The sequence below is a fragment of the Musca autumnalis genome, unplaced genomic scaffold (genome assembly GCF_047663935.1).
Source record: "Musca autumnalis isolate F117 unplaced genomic scaffold, ASM4766393v1 scaffold_5, whole genome shotgun sequence".
Classification (NCBI taxonomy): Eukaryota; Metazoa; Arthropoda; class Insecta; order Diptera; family Muscidae; genus Musca; species Musca autumnalis.
Window position 1 is genome coordinate 187,689,748 of NW_027412088.1, and position 17,591 is coordinate 187,707,338.

The window sequence follows — 17,591 nt, forward strand, 5'->3', positions numbered from 1 at the left end:
GAACATTTGTGGGGGAGGTACTGGAAGGAGTGGACTGATATAACTCATATTCGAACTTAAACTAAGTTTGGACAAAATATTGCGAAAGCCAAATTTTGGAACAAATCGGCAGATCCTTTCGAGAGTTATCTTGCGCTCCAACCACCTCAAACGGTGTCGTAGGGGTTTTTTGCAACTTTCAGGATATTTTCTCAGGAAGTATAGACTTGCCCCTGATGAAACTTGTACCGCCATATGGGGGGCGGTGAATACAAGTTGCTAAAACAAAAATCAAAGCGATTCGAGAGATGGCCCTAAACTGAACTTATCCCAAATTTTGTGTGGGAGGTACCCGAAGGTGTGGACCGATTGAGTCCATATTGAAATCTTATCTAAGTCTGGTACACATTTCACGATGGGCAAAGTATGGACCATATCGGTTACTCGCTTCAAGAGTTATCGTGCGCACAAATTTTCCGAACATTTTCGAACTTTTGTGGGGGAGGTACCGGAAGGAGTGGACCGATGTAGCCCATCTTCGAACTTAAACTAAGTTTGGGAAAAATATTACGAGAGCCAAAATTTGAACCGAATCGGTTTATCCGTTCGAGAGTTATCGTGCGCTCCAGCCAGCCAGACAGACAGACGGACGGACGGACGGACAGACATTTCTCAATCGACTCCAAATTGTCTGAAACACATTTCGTCTTGTCCTAGAAGACCAACGGATCATTGTTTTTTATAGAAGATCAGAGGTCATCTTATCTTATGCCAGAGGCCTTCCTATTGACGAATAGAGGCCTTCTTTCTGAGAACCAGAAATCTTCTTACAGAAGAGCATAGATATTTTAGTAGGACCAGACCCAGAGGTCTTCCCATAGAAAGAAAGAGGACCAGAGGTGTTCCTATAGAAGGAGAGAGGTCCAGAGGACGACCAGATATACTACCAGAGGACTTCCTATAGAAGATAAAGATATTTGAAAAGTGGAGCACAGTTCTTCCTATCGCAAACTATATGTTGTCCATAGAAGACCAGAACAATTTTCATAGAAGACCAGAGGCCTTTCCATAGAAGACAAGAGTCGTCTCATAGAAGACCAGATATCTTCTAATAGAAGGCTAGAGATGCTCCCATAAAAGATCAGAGTTCTTCCCATAGAAGACCAGATGACTTTCAATAGAATACCATAGGTTTTCACTTAGAAGACCAGAGACCTTCCCATTGTAGACCACAGATATCCGCATAGCAAAACTGAGGTCTTTCCATAGGGGAAAAGAGGTCTTCCTATAGGAGACCAGAGGTGTTCTCATAGTAGACCGGAGTCTTTACATAGGATACCAGAGGTCTGTCCATAGTAGACCAGAGGTCTTCCCAATAGAAGAACAGAGATCTTTCCATAGCAGATCAGATGGCTTCCCATAGAGATAAGATATTCTCTCATAAAAGATAAGGGATCTTCCCAGAAAAGATCAGATGTCTTCCCATAGAAGAGCAGAGGACTTCCCATAGTAGAAAAGAGGTCTTCCTATAGGAGACCAGAGGTGTTTTCATAGTAGACCGGAGATCTTTACAAAGAATAGTAGACCAGAGGTCTTCCCATAGAAGAACAGAGATCTTCCCATAGCAGAACAGATGGCTTCCCATAGAAGACCAGAGCTCCTCACATAGAAGATAAGAGATTCTCCCATAAAAGATAAGAGATCTTCCCGGAAAAGACCAGAGGTCTACCCATAGAAGAGCAGAGGTCTTCCCACAGAAGACCAGCGATCTTCCCATAGATCGTAGAAGACGAAAGTTGCCTTTTGCGGAAGGCAAAAATATGTCCTAAAAGAAAGACCAACGAATCTTAGATAAGTTATAGTTATAGTTTCTTAGCCCCCAATATTTTTCTTCCTCTTTCGTTTACGTTGTTGTTTTTTATACCCTCAGCCTTTAGGCTAAGGAGGGTATATGGCGAAAAACAAAAATTTTTTACAATCGATGAATCCGAGTTTCACCCTTTCAGAATTCGCGAACTGTTAACATATTCTATATAGTATGATATACATTCTTTAAACTGAAGTGTTTTAGGAGGAATCCCATAAGGTCGACCATTAAAATTAATTTACGTGGAAGCTGTGTTGGCATCAATGTAGAAAAATAGGTAAAAATGGGTTGAAACCAACAAGTTTTTTTATGCTCCCTTCCGATTTTAGGCTTAACCTTACATTTTATAGACATATGCCCAAAGAAAGACTCAAAGAATACTTCATGGGCAATATGATACTAGTGTATCATTTTTCGATATATCCACTGCATCCACCTAAAATTGATGCTGACATTTTGAAGCCGGAATTTCGGGGTTTTTTTAATTGTTTTAATAATTCGGACGCGCAACAAGATAATATTCAAAACTCACATTAGGATTATAAAACTCGTGATTCTACGTCGTTTAATGCATATCTCATGAGTGTGCTCTTTACAGCATCCTAGTAATTAGAGTCTAAAGGCCAATATTTGATGTGTGATTTTTTTTAAAAAACCTATTTTTTGCGTTTAAAATTTACAAGTGCCATTCAATTTCCTTTGTACCCCGCGTGAATTTAGTTTTTTTACGCGACGGATCTAATGAGACCTTCCGCGAGCGAATCCATCCACTAAAACCGCGGATATAGATACCCTGAAAATAGGAAAAGCAGCAAAAAATTATTTCGAAAAATCCGCGTACTAAACCGCGATTTTCTTGAAATTTTTTTACGCAAATGGAATCCTTTATACGCGATTATAATATTTGCGAAAACGCGTGTCATAAAAGAAAAGAGATTCGCGTGTAATATGGGTTTTTCACCAAAAATAGAATGTGGAGGCACATCCGCGGTTCTTGAAGAATCTAATTAAAATTAGTATATTTTGATGTATTTTTGATAGGCGCTGATGAATCCGGATGCGCATCACAATCGTATGCACATTGCGCGACTTTTACCAACTTTAAGGTTTTTTGCAGTGTATGATGCAACTGGTGGCACACAATGGCCCCTGAGTGAAACATCGAAATATGCATAAATTTTGAAAGAGATTGATTCGCTGTATCCAAAAACGGATGCGCATCAACCGACTTTAACTAATTCGCGAATAACAGGCTTTTTAATTATAATATTAATTGAATGATTGTAATTTCAATATTACTCTTAATTTCCTACCCTTATAAGTTATCACAGTAATCAGTTAAACTCTCGCGATGGTAAACCATATGTTTTGATGAAGTTTTAACTGTATACATTCATTATTCTATGGGATTTTAGCAAAATAGTTGGAGAACTCCCAAATATTTTTTTCTAATTTTTAGAATCAAACCAAAAAAATATTTGCAACAATATTTTCCAACAATAAGTTTTTCTCCTTTATTGTTGCTATAATATGCAATTTATGTACCCAATCTCTATAAATTTGGTATCATATTTTTCTACGCATTGTCTAGATTCCGCATATATTCTTTAATTTATTTTTGAGGGTTTGTACGGATTCTGGGACAGGATAATTTGGATTTACTTCACAATTTTTTTATTATTTGTTGACTTTCCGCGATAATAATAATAAATTTAATAACTATTTAAACATCTACGAATAGATATGGACTGCTGTTAACGATTTATGCATACATTTTCTCATAACAACCAAAAAGATATTTTTAAATATTTTTTCTTTATATGAGAATAAAAACCGCTATAACTTTTGCGCGCATTGGCCAATTTCGTGAACGCGAGCAGATTTGAAACCGGATTTTTTTCCTTTACCTTTGTACCAAAAATCGTAGATGTGCTCGTAAAAAAAATTTTTAATTTTTTTCAAATGGAATTGTAAAGGAATTTTGTTATTCGCCATATACACTTTGATACGATGAAAATGTGCCTCATCGAAATAATGGTTTTAGACCCCAAGTATGTTTGGACGAAATGTGTTTCAGACAATTTTGAGTCGATCTAGCCATGTCCGTCCGTCTGTCTGTCCTGCTGGCTGGAGCGCACGATAACTCTCGAACGGATGAACCCATTCGGCCCAAATTTTGGATTTCGTAATATTTTGCCCAAACTTGGTTTAAGTTCGAAGATGAGCTACATCGGTCCACTGCTTCCGGTACCTCCCCAACAAATGTTCGAAAATGTTCGGAAAGTTTGTGCGCACGATAACTCTTGAAGGGAGTGACCGATTTGGTCCATACTTTGTATAGCGTAAACTTTCTACCAGAGTAATATGAGGTTCTAATATGGTTTCAATAGGTCCACTCCTTCCGGTACCTCCCACACAAAATTTCGGAAAAGTTCAGTTTAGGGCCATCTTTCGAATAGCTTTGATTTTTGTTTTAGCAACTTGTATTCACTGCCCTTCATACGACGGTACAAGTTTCATCAGGGGCAAGTCCAAACTTCCTGAGAAAATAGCCTGAAAGTTTCACAAAACCCCTATGACACAGTGTGAGGTGGTTGGAGCGTAAGATAACTCTCCAACGGATCTGCTGATTGGGTCCAAAATTTGGCCTTAGTAATATTTTGTCCAAACATAGTTTAAGTTCGAAGATAAGCCATATCGGCCCACTCCTTCAGGTACCTATCCACAAAATTTCAAAAATGTTCGGAAAAATTGTGCGTACGGTAACTTTTGAAGGTAGTGGCCGAATTGGTCCATACTTTACACATCCTAATATATCTACCAGATATAGATCAGGTTCAAATATGGACTATATTTGTCCACTTCATCCAGTACCTCCCAAACAAAATTTCGGATAAGTTCACTTTAAGACCTGCTATCGAATCACTTTTATTTTTGTTGAAGCAACTTGCATTCGCTGCCTCAATTATGATAGTAAAAGTTTTTTCAGGGGCAAGTCCATACTTCTTAAACAGACAGCCCGAAGGGAGTAAAACCCCCCTATGGCACCATATGTAGTGGCTGGAGATCGACTTCCATAATGGTCAATGTCGATCCATTCCTTTAAGTATTTCCTCCGCAAAACTTCTGCCCTTTAATCTAATCAACATTTTTGTCGGTTCATACGTTCAAAATTTTTAAAACCCTCTAAATACAACTTTTTTTTGGAAACAAATTTGTTTCAATATACACAGGCTGAGGGTATATCTCTGTCGGCCAAGCCGACTGATACTTCTTTTACTTGTTCTTGTCACACTTTTATTGCTTTTGTCTCCCAGGGAAAAGTGCACAATTACTTCTTCTGACATTCTGCTTGGAACATTTTTTATCGCACCATTCATACAATTTATCTTCTCACTTCACATTTGTCCCACTACTTTCCCTATCTTCATATTGCCATGGGACTCATGGTATTTAACAAATCCTCTTCCCATTCTGTCGTGCAGCTCGTGTGGAAACTCTGTGCCACAAAAGTAGTCAACAATAATTGCAGCATCAAGCACATCGTTTATGTGGAACTGAAGTGTTATTGTTTTTTGTTCGAGGTGGTGTTGAAATTTAACTCAACTATTGTTGTTGGAATCTGTTTTTACTGTTTTTTTTTAACCAACTTCAAATTGATGCAATCCGTTTGAAAACGAAGCATTGCTAAGGAGCGATGTTCATACATTCCTATGTACATTTCATATGTATGGGTATTCATGTGTATGCACTTTATTGCTGTTACTTTCTCTTGCATCCCACTCCTACTTAAACTGGATACATTATAAACATTCCCTTTCTCGATAAATATGGATTTTGTTTGTATTTTTTTAAGCTTAAAAAGAAACTACGCACTTTTTGTTCTTATTCGCAGTTTACCTTGATAAAGGTGACTTGGAGAACATCAAAAAAAAAAAAAAAAAAACAACAAGAACGTAGTTGGTTACACACGTATTTAAATATTCATATAACCAGCACTCAGGCTGATGCGAATGATGCTGATTCTGATGCTGCTGCTGAAAGGTGGTTGAAGGCAGCAATGGCGGCAGCATCATCATTTTCATGCAGATTCCATTGATGTAGTTTTCGTGAGAATTTTCTTCTTCTTGTTTATCGTCATTTCCAATAATTATCGTAATGAAATGATGATGAAATATGTGGTTTTTTGTAATTGATATTATGTTCCACAATCGGCAAGGTGGGAATCGGTTGGTGGAAAGAGTAGTAGTTGTGTTTGTGGTGGTAGTATTAATTTTCAATTAACAAACATAAGCTGAGTGAATTACGGGCGATGTTCATGCTCTAATTAAACGATGGTTTAAAATGTGTTATCTTTCGGAAGTTATTGAAGATTTCGACCATTCAAGCTTCAATAAGGTTCCATCTGATCTCATCATCGAACGTTGAACAAAGGTTTTAGCAAAACATGGACTTATATTCATTTCACACATTCCGCGACAAACAAATTCATGTATCCACAGCTATTCATCAGCAGATTTTTCACATACGTAACGCTATCTCTCATTTCTACACACTCACATTCATTAGAAATCGATCGATTGACATGCTTTTAAATGAATTGAAATGGTGCGGTTAGCTCGATAGTAGGTGTAAAATTGCAATGCTAGCAATTATCTGTCTGGCTGTCGACATTTATTGTAGAGCTGTTGTTGATTAGGGTTATCGAAAATTCATAGAATTTCTTTGCTTCAGCACCAACAGCAGGAGCACCACAACAACTTGTCTTTGCTATTTTCACAGCTGTAGGCAAACGAAAGAAAAAAACTCTTGGATAAAAACTTTACAAGCAAACAGTTTTACTAAAAACGTAAATACACCTACAGACATGTATATGTACGTATGGAAGTGTGCCCTGAATGCATGCATAAAAATTGGAGTGGTATAGTTTCTATGGGTGATGCTGGTGGTGGTAAGCGTTGAAACAGTATAGAGGATATTTCCCTTCTTAACTCTTTTCGTGTGTGTGTGTGGAGATTTCCGCCAATGTCAGCCTGTGTGTGTTAAAGAGTATAAGTGCTTCTAAATATCCGAGCTCTTTTGAAAACAAGCAAATACCAGTCATGCTTGCACTGCTCAATGGCGTTGAGGATGCCAATATTGATGATGTTGTTATTGGCATGAAATGGTTGATAAGGGGTTTCTATTTTATCTATCCGACTCTTCTTGTTGTTGTTAGACTATCCGTACGTTTGGAGTTATTTACTCTTTGAAATCGTTACGCAAACCCATCCGCTCTCCTGCAAAAAATAACACAGATTTTTTTTTTAAATTCCAGCGACCAAAGTTATCGACAAAGATTGATTGAGGTTCAGCAAACTTTGGAGTTTTGTTTTAAAGAGTAGTTGTTGTTGGATTGTTTGTTAAGTGGCTGGCTAGAAGGCTGGTTGGTTGTTTGGTTTGATTTGGCTCGGTTAGCTGGAAATATAAACAATTTTGGAAAGAAGATAATGACGTAATAATATTGCTATTCTTTGGTTTAAGAAATTGACAAAAAGTTTGGGAAATGAGGGGAGGGAAGATAAAATTTATAACCAATAGATTTGAGAAAAAATGGGCACAGACTTCTAATGTCTTCTCATAGAAGGCCAGAGGTCTTCTTATAGATGGCTAGAGGTTGCCCATAGAATGCCAGATGTCTTCCTATAGAAGGCCAGGTCCTCTTATAGAAGGCTAGAGGTCTTCTGTATTTTTATAGAAGGCCAGATGTCTTCTTATAGAAGGCCAGAGGTCTTCTCCTATAAGATGGCCCGAGGTTTTCACATTTAATTCCGAGGTCTTCTTTTAGAAGGCGAGAGCTATTATTATATAAGGCCAGACGTGTTCGTCTATAAGGCCAGAGGTATTCTCATAGAAGACCAGAGGTCTTCCGAGAAGACCAGAATTCTTCTGAAAGAAGACCAGAAGATTTAGATGCCTTCTCTTGTAGAAGGCCAGAGGTCTTTATATAGTAGAGCAGGGGTCTTCCTATAGAAGTCTCTATGTTTTCTTGTTGAAGGCCAGATATCTTCTTGTAGAAGGCCAGAGGTTTTCTTATAGAAGGTCAGATGTGTTCTTATCGAAAGCCATAGGTCTTCTTATCGAAGGCCAGTGGTCTTCTAATGGAACCCCACATGTCTTCTTATAGAAGACGTCAGGTTATCTCATAGAAGGCTAAAGGAAATCTCATAGAGGGGCACAAGTCTTCTTAAAAAATGACGGATGTCATCTTAAGGAAGGCCAAAAATTTTCTTATAGAAGGCCTGAGGTTTTCTTATAGAAGACCAGAGGTATTCTTAAAGAAGGCCGGGTGTCAATTTATAGAAGGCCAGGGGTTTTCTTATAGAAGGCCAGAGATCTTCTTATAGAAGACTCTGACCTCTTATCATTGGCGGCCCGAGGTCTTTTCATAGATAGCCAGGCGTATTCTTATAGAAGGCCAGAGATCTTCTTATCTAAGGCCAGAGGTCTTCTTATCGAAGCCCAGTAGTATATAAGACGTCAGGTTATCTCATAGAAGGCTAAAGGAAATCTCATAGAAGGCCACAAGTTTTCGTAGCAAAGGCCGGATGTCATCTTATAGAAGGCCAAAGATTTTCTTATAGATGGCAGAGTTCTTCTTATCGAAGGCCAGTGGTCTTCTAATGCAACCCCACATGTCTTCTTATAGAAGACGTCAGGTCATCTCATAGAAGGCTGAAGGAAATCTCATAGAAGGCCACAAGGCTTCTTAAAAAAGGACGGATGTCATCTTATAGAAGGCCAAAGATTTTCTTATAGAAGGCCAGAGGTTTTCTTATAGAAGGCCAGAGGGCTTCTTATAGAAAGCCAAAGTTATTCGTACAGGAGGCGAAAGGTCTTCTTATAAATGGCCTGAGGTCTTCCTCTAGTAAGCCACAGGTCTTCTCATACAGGATGAGATGGCTTCTTATAGAAGATAGAAGGTCATTTGTCTTCTTATAGAAGGCCAGAGGTCTTCTTATACAGGATGAGATGTGTTCTCATAGAAGATCTGACATTTTCTTATAGAAGGCCAGAGACCTTCTTATAGAAGGCCGAAGGTCTTCTCATAGAAGATCAGAAGTCTTTTTATTGAAGATCATAGAAGATCTGACGTCTTCTCGAAGAAGGCCATTGGTCTTCTTATTGAAGGCCAGAGGTCTTCTTATTGAAGGCCAGAGGTCTTCTTATACAGGATGAGATGTCTTCTCATCGAAGATCAGAGGTCTTCTTATAGAAGGCCAGATGACTTATTATAGAAGGTCAGAAGACTTCTTACAGAAGGCCAGAGGTCTTCCTGTAGTAGGCCACAGGTATTCTTATAGAAAGCGAGAGGTCTTCTTATATAACGCCAGAGGTCTTCTCATAGAGTGCAGAGGTATTCTTATAGAAAGTCAAAGGTCTTCTTATAGAAGACCAGAGGTCTTCTCATAGAAGACCAGGAGTTTTCTTTTAGAAGACCACAGGTACTCTCATAAAAGGTCAAAGGTCTTCTTAAAGAAGGCCGGATGTCATCTTATAGAAGGCTATAGGTCATCTTATAGGAGGCCAGATGTCTTCTTGTAGAAGGCCAGAGGGCTTCTTATAGAAAGCCAGAGGTATTCGTATAGGAGGCGAAAGGTCTTCTTATAAATGACCTGAGGTCTTCCTCTAGTAAGCCAGAGGTCTTCTCATACAGGATGAGATGTCTTCTCTTAGAATATCAGAGGTCTTCTTATGGAAGGTCTGGCGTCTTCTCATATAAGGTCATTTGTCTTATTATAGAAGGCCAGAGGTCTTCTTATACAGGATGAGATGTGTTCTCATAGAAGATCTGACATTTTCTTATAGAAGGCCAGATACCTTCTTATAAAAGGCCGGAGGTCTCCTCACAAAAGATCAGAAGTCTTCTTATTGAAGATCTGACGTCTTTTCATAGAAGGCGATTTGTCTTCTTATTGAAGGCCACAGGTCTTCTCATACAGGCTGAGATGTCTTTTAATCGAAGATCAGTGGTCTTCTTATAGTAGGTCAGAAGACTTCTTATAGAAGGCCGGAGGTCTTCTTATAGATGGCCAGAGGTCTTCCTGTAGTAGGCCAGAAGTCTTCTTATACAAGTCCAGAGGTATTCTTATAGAAAGCGAGAGGTCTTCTCATAGAAGGTCAGAGGTCTTCTCATAGAGTCAAGAGGTGTTCTCATAGGAGTCCAGAAGGCCACAGGTCTTCTCATAGAAGGCCAAAGGTCTTCTTATAGAAGGCCAGGAGTTTTCTTTTTGAAGACCGCAGGTTTTCTCATAAAAGGTCAAAGGTCTTCTTAAAGAAGGCCGGAGGTCTTCTTATAGATGCCAGAGGTACTCTTATAGAAAGCGAGAGGTTTTCTTATATAACGCCGGAGGTCTTCTCATAGAAGGCCAGAGGTTTTCTCATAGGAGTCCAGAAATCTCATAGAAAACCAAAGGCCTTGTTATAGAAGACCAGTGGTGTTCTCATAAAAGAATTGAAGTCTTTTTATTGAAGTTCAGAAGCCTTGTCATAGAAGACAAGATACATATACTCTCATAGAAGATATATTCTCGTAGAAGTAAAGAGTACTTCCCACATTTCATAGAGGACCAGGTAATGTTTTGTCAAGTTTTCAAAAGTCTCTTCTTATTCTATCAGACAACCTGTTTAACTGGCTGCCACGCAACAGCAAACATTCACACGCGAGTTATGTATTTAAAATAAACATGAATTCAATTTTTGTTCTTTAGTGTAATTTTTATCATTGTTATTTATAATTCATCAACTATTTTGTTTTTACACATTTTATTAATTTCTTTAACATATTAATTATCTAAGTCTTCTTTTATTACTCTCTTCATCAAACTTCTTTTCATTTACATTAAATGATAATTGTTAGTGTAATACTTTCTCTGTAATTCCTTTATGTTTCAAATTTTATTTTAAGTATTGATGACATCTCTGAGTGAAGTTCAGTTTATGTTTGGAGTCGAAACTACATGTTTGTAACGTTTATGAAAATATTAAAATAAAGAAATATTGTTTAATAAAAATATGTGTTTTAATTTACATAAGTGGCGCAGTCTATTAAGTGAACCTACAAATATAGTGCAACGTCGTTAATAAAAAAATACAAACATTTCAATAAACTTAAGTTTATTTGAAGAAAATAATTAAAATAATTAAAGACGAAATTAACCCTTTACATTAAACATGGACTTTTAATTGTTAAAAACACTTATTTAAAAACAAAGTGATACTACTTTTTATTGAAATAAAAGTGTAACTAAATGTTGATTTGAACAAAAAGTCAATGCAATTTCCAAAAAAAAATCTAAAACAAATCGTGGAAAAGTAACAATTTTAACAAATATTAACTGAAACATTTCACCTTTCAAGGTCATTACCAAAACATCCAAATAAAAAAATACTGATCGAAAAAAACCAACAACAACATTAAATATTAAAGTGTTCAGAAAATAAATCAACAACAAATCATCAATAACAAAAGGCCTACGTGACTTCTGGCATATGCAAAAATACCAGTTAATAATCAATAAAAAATTAAGAACACTTTGCTAAACTAAGAGACAGTTTAAGAGAACAATTAAAATGCAGTCACAACTATCACTGTCTATGAATGATATGTTTTGAAAGACGCTCAACGCATCCATGAATATAGAGGTGACGAAACGTATGCTCTTACGTCTTTTCTTCGAGAGGTGGATACCATACTATCTCTTATCCAACACGATGCGGGAGCACAAGACTACATTTACATAAGAGTAGATTTAAATAAAATTCAAGGAGAGGCTCTCCATGTTCTACGAACGCTGGGGCCAAATCCACAGTGGGAGGAGACGAAGGAGGCTTTGATAAGCAACTTTGGAGTTAAAGAGTCGTACCATCAGTTGATCCAGCAGGCGTTTGAAGCGAAAAATCGGTGTATAACAAATTACTACAAGCAGAGAAATTCTATGTAAGCTAAACGAAAAATTTTAATATGATAAAAACAAACCCGTGGAATTTAGTACAGTCTATGTAGAAAAAACAGAAACAGAGAACTAGCTATAATTGAATAAAATGTTTTAACTCTATAATATGTAATTAAATAACTCTGTAAAAATTAACATTGTATGATCGCTAATATCCGAATACGGATTTGCAAATAAAGAAGAAGATGTAGAAAAAATTATTTTAAAAACATTCTTAAATAATATTGACATTAATTTAGCATCAGTTAGCATAAATAGAAATATTGATAAACTTAGAGACGCATATAATTTATTAGAACGTGAGGGTTTAATTAGGGTACAGAATAAGAAGGCGGAAATAGACAAGCCAAAAAGATACAATAATACAAATCATAATAATAACTACAGAGATAATAATAGTAACAGAATGTATGCTAACACTTCATATAATTATAACTATTCGACAAACAGAAATAGTGCTATTAATTCAAACCAAACACGTAGATCATTTAGTAATTATCAAAACCAGAGAAACTACCAGCGCAATGACTCTCATATTCATGGACCTGGGTTTAATAATGAGGGCAATTCAAGACCGAGTTATACTCCCGAAATGGAGGTAGACCATATTCAAGCCACACAAACCATAAATGCTAACGAAGAGCAAATAAATTTTCATACAACAGCCTCAAAAAGGCACTTCCAATGATTTATTTGACCATTGGGAATGACAAACTTAAAGTACTTATTGATACCGGATCAACTACTTCAATTCTAGATGAGAATAAACTAGCAAATTTCAAGCGTATTCCACTTTCTACTAAAACTTTTTTTACGTCATTAAATGGTAGTATGGGTATAACCCACGAAATAATCACAGATCTGCCTAAAGAATTCGGCGAACAAGCTACTATGTCGTGGAAGTTAACAAAGTTTCTGAATAAGGATTTTGACGCTATTTTAGGCCAAAATATTTTAAAGCCTCTAGGTGCTATCATAGATATGGAAAATGATAAGCTAACAATTAATAACAAAACCATAGACTTCATACAAATATGTCCATATGAAACTGATAAAATCTATCAACTTGAGACGGTTAATATAAATGACACCAAACTAGATCATTTATTTAAAAATTTGAATAATGAGGAATCCTCAGCTTTAGGCAAAATTTTACATTCTTTCGGAGATTTGGTATATCGAGAGGGTGATGTCTTAGGAAACACGCCCATTATAGAACATGAAATAAAGACCATACATGATAAGCCTGTATACACTAAAATTTACAGATACCCACATATATATGAAGAAGAAATATGTAAACAGATAGAGGAAATGTTAGAGCATGGTATTATAACCGAAAGCAATTCTCCCTATAACAGCCCCTTATGGATAGTTCCGAAAAAGTTAGACAATTCCGGGAAGCAAAAATTTAGAATAGTTATTGACTACCGAAAATTGAACGATATTACCGTGGATGACAAGTTCCCTATACCAAATATTGATAACATACTTGACAAACTTGGCCGTTCACAATATTTTACAACCATAGACTTGGCCTTTTAGACTCCATACGGCCATTATGAGTTTGTACGAATGCCATTTGGACTGAAAAATGCCCCCGCAACCTTCCAAAGGTTTATTAATTATGTCCTTCGCGATTTTTTAAATAAAATATGCGTGGTATACTTGGATGATATACTTATTTTTTCAACAAGTATTGAAGAGCATATCACAAGTATTAAGAAGATATTAAGTAGACTAAGAGAAGTGAATCTAAAGATTCAGATTGACATATGCTCGTTTTTTGCAAAACAAACTCTGTATCTGGGCCATTTGTTAACAACAGAGGGTGTAAAACCAAACCCAGACAAGGTTAACACAATCCTTAATTTAAAGCTTCCTCACACCATTAAAGAAATAAAATCTTTTCTTGGAATAACCGGCTACTACAGAAAATTTATTAAAGATTATGCTAAATTAGCATACCCTATGATTAAATATTTGCAAAAAAATATTCCATTAAATACTTCTGATCCTAATTTTATTAATTCTTTCCAGAAACTAAAAAGGATTTTAACGGAAGATCCGGTACTAAAGTATCCTGATTTTCAAAAGACTTTTCAACTCATAACTGATGCTAGTAACAACGCAGTTGGTGCCGTTTTGCAACAAAACGGACACCCAATCTGCTACGCAAGCAGGAGTCTTAATGTCCATGAGCGCAACTATTCTGCTACAGAAAAAGAATTGTTAGCAATAGTTTGGGCCACAGGTTATTTCCGTCCATATTTATACGGTGTAAAATTTGATATTCTCTCTGATCACCAACCCCTTAGATGGCTACTAGTAAAATCACAGACGAAGGAATTGAGTCCACGGCTATACCGCTGGATAATGAAATTAAGTGAATTCAATATTACTATAGAGTATATAAAAGGAAGAGAAAATACTGTAGCAGATTTTTTAAGTAGAATGAATACGGAAACTGGATAAATCAATCATTTAAGTGGGTCTAATGATTCCTTGTACAATAATGGTGATGATGATTTGGACACTATTCATTCTCAACTCGAATATGATAATGACTATGTACCTATCCTTGATACAGTAGTAAATAGATTTAAAACGCAAGTAATTTTGACAGACGAGAAAATTAGAGATATTGATGAGATACACGGTAACAAAAGGATCTATATAAATTCAGAAGATTTGAACAGTTCTATTGATAAAATACTTATTGACAATATAGAGAAAGGTAAAATTGGTATATACACCGAGTTAAGTGATCGTAGATACTATACGCTACAGAAAAAAATAACAGAACTTTTTCAAGGTAATTCAGCTGTCAAATTCGTTAGGTGTTCATATATAGCACGAGATTTAATGACTGAAGATGAAACTTACCAGCAAATAAACTTTTACCATAAAAATGAGACAGGACACACAGGCATTAATGAAAACTATGAGGGTCTAAAGAGAAAAATATATTTCCCAAGCTTAAAATTATTGATCCAAAAATATGTCAATAACTGCGATATTTGCAGTAGAACCAAATTCGATCGCAATCCCATAAAAGCGGAATTTAAAAACACCGAAACTCCTACAGACATTAAAAAAATTGTACATATGGATATATACATGAATTCTAAGTCTAGTTTCTTAACATTCTTTGACAGATTTTCGAAATTTGCTACAGCATATTATTTGGACGACCGAAACAATCAAACAATTATAGAAGTAATACGGCTATATAAATCCCAAATGGGTCATTTTAACAAACTTATCACAGACAATGAATTTAAAAGTGTGAATATAAAAAATTATTTTAGAGAAGAAGGTATTGAATTTCACTTAGTGAAACCAAATAATCACACTGGCAACTCGGATATTGAACGGTTTCACAATACCCTGATGGAAAAAATCAGAATGCTATACATAGAACATAAAACTTTAACTATTAAAGAAAAAATTAGTAAAGCAGTGGAATTTTATAATAATAGCTACCACTCCATTACAAAAGAAAAACCCATTGATGTTCATTATGGATTTTGCGATAAGAAAAAGGTTTATGAGAGAGCTATTGCTGCAAAACAATTTATAATAAGTAAAAGAAATAAGAATAGAGAACTTTATACAGAACATAGAAATAAGGGTTACATAAAAAATTACAAGTCACTAAGACATAAAGATAAACCAAAATTTCGACTAAATGATCTACAAAATGTGCATAACTCTAATATAAAAAGAGAATTTAAATATAAAGATAATACTGTAAAGACAATGTGGACATTGGCGTTATTTAAAGGAGGGGGAAGTTATGTATTTAAAATAAACATGAATTCAATTTTTGTTCTTTAGTGTAATTTTTATCATTGTTATTTATAATTCATCAACTATTTTGTTTTTACACATTTTATTAATTTCTTTAACATATTAATTATCTAAGTCTTCTTTTATTACTCTCTTCATCAAACTTCTTTTCATTTACATTAAATGATAATTGTTAGTGTAATACTTTCTCTGTAATTCCTTTATGTTTCAAATTTTATTTTAAGTATTGATGACATCTCTGAGTGAAGTTCAGTTTATTTTTGGAGTCGAAACTACATGTTTGTAACGTTTATGAAAATATTAAAATAAAGAAATATTGTTTAATAAAAATATGTGTTTTAATTTACATAACTCGCTTTCTCCTGCTTATATAATAATAACAATAATAATAACAAGTAAAAAAGTGTCAGTCGGCTTTGCCGACAGATATATACCCTCAGCCAATGTGAAGTGAAACTTTCACCTACGACCGATCGAATGTATTTAAGGTCTCTTCAGAATTTTGTGGCCCTTTTTGGACATTTGAACTTGCCGACAAAAATGTGGATTAGGAATTAACTGCACTAAGACACAAATACCCTTAGGGAGGAACGATATTGACCATTTTAGAAGTTAAACTAAATGTTGAAAAAATATTAGGAGATCCAAAGTTTGGACCAAATTGGTTGCCCCAGTCAAGTGATATTGCCCTAGCATTTTAGTGACATTTTTTAAATATTGGAAGAAGTACCGGAAGTTGTGGACCGGTATTGCCCCATGAAACTAAGTTTGGATATAATATGACGAAGACCAAATGTTGGACCAAATCGGTTGAACAGTTTGAGAGTTATCGTGCTCTCCGACAGCCACATATGGTGAAATAGGGATTTTTTACACCCTTCGGGCTGTTTTCCTAAGAAATATGGACTTGCCCCTTTTTTAGGGGAGGTACCTGAAGGAGTGGACATATATGGCTTATCTTCGAATTTAAACTATGTTTGGACAAAATATTACGTCCTAATCAGAACTTTTGTGTGGGAGGTACCCGAAGGAATGATTGAGTCCATATAGGAACCTCATCTAAGTCTGATGGAAATTTCACGATGTGCAAAGTATGGATCAAATCGGTTACTTCCTTCAAGAGTTATAGTAGGCACAAATTTTCCGAAAATTTTGGAACTTTTGTGTGGGTGGTACCGGAAGGAGTGGACCGATATAGCCCATCTTCGAACTTAAACTAAGTTGGGCAAAAAAGCCAAAATTTGAACCGAATCGGTTCATCCCTTCGAGAGTTATCGTGCGCTCCAGCCAGCCAGACAGACAGACGGACAGACATTGCTCAATCGACTCCAAATTGTCTGAAACACATTTCGTCCAAACATACTTGGGGTCTAAAACCATTATTTCGATGAGGCACATTTTGCCCGTATGAAAGTGTATGTACCCTCGTTAGCTTAAATGCTGAGGGTATAAAAACCACGTTGCCATCGTTACAAGCTTTGCGAATTCCAGCAATTCAGTAATGCATTATAATGCTATGAAGTCCCTGGGCTAATAACATCTAATATGCTGTTCGCAGGCGAGCATTCACTCATACAGGCTTCCGCTGAATAACTGCCATAGCAATAATAACAACAGCACAACAACCATAAATATACAACTCGGAAAAAGCTATTACATGGAAATGCAGATGTTCCATTAAATCTATTTATGCAATTTTTATCGCCCACACACACGGGCAAAATCTCCCATCGCAGTCGACAAAACGAGAATGCATTATCACGTAGCCATGCATACGGCAAGCTCTTCTTTTTTCACATTTTCATATATTGGCATATTTATTCATTAATAATCCTGTTTTTCTACTTCCAATGGAGATGGATTTTTTGGTAAGCACATGGAGATCAGCGTTCACACAAACACCCTCACTACGCCAAGCACATAATGTATGTGTATGG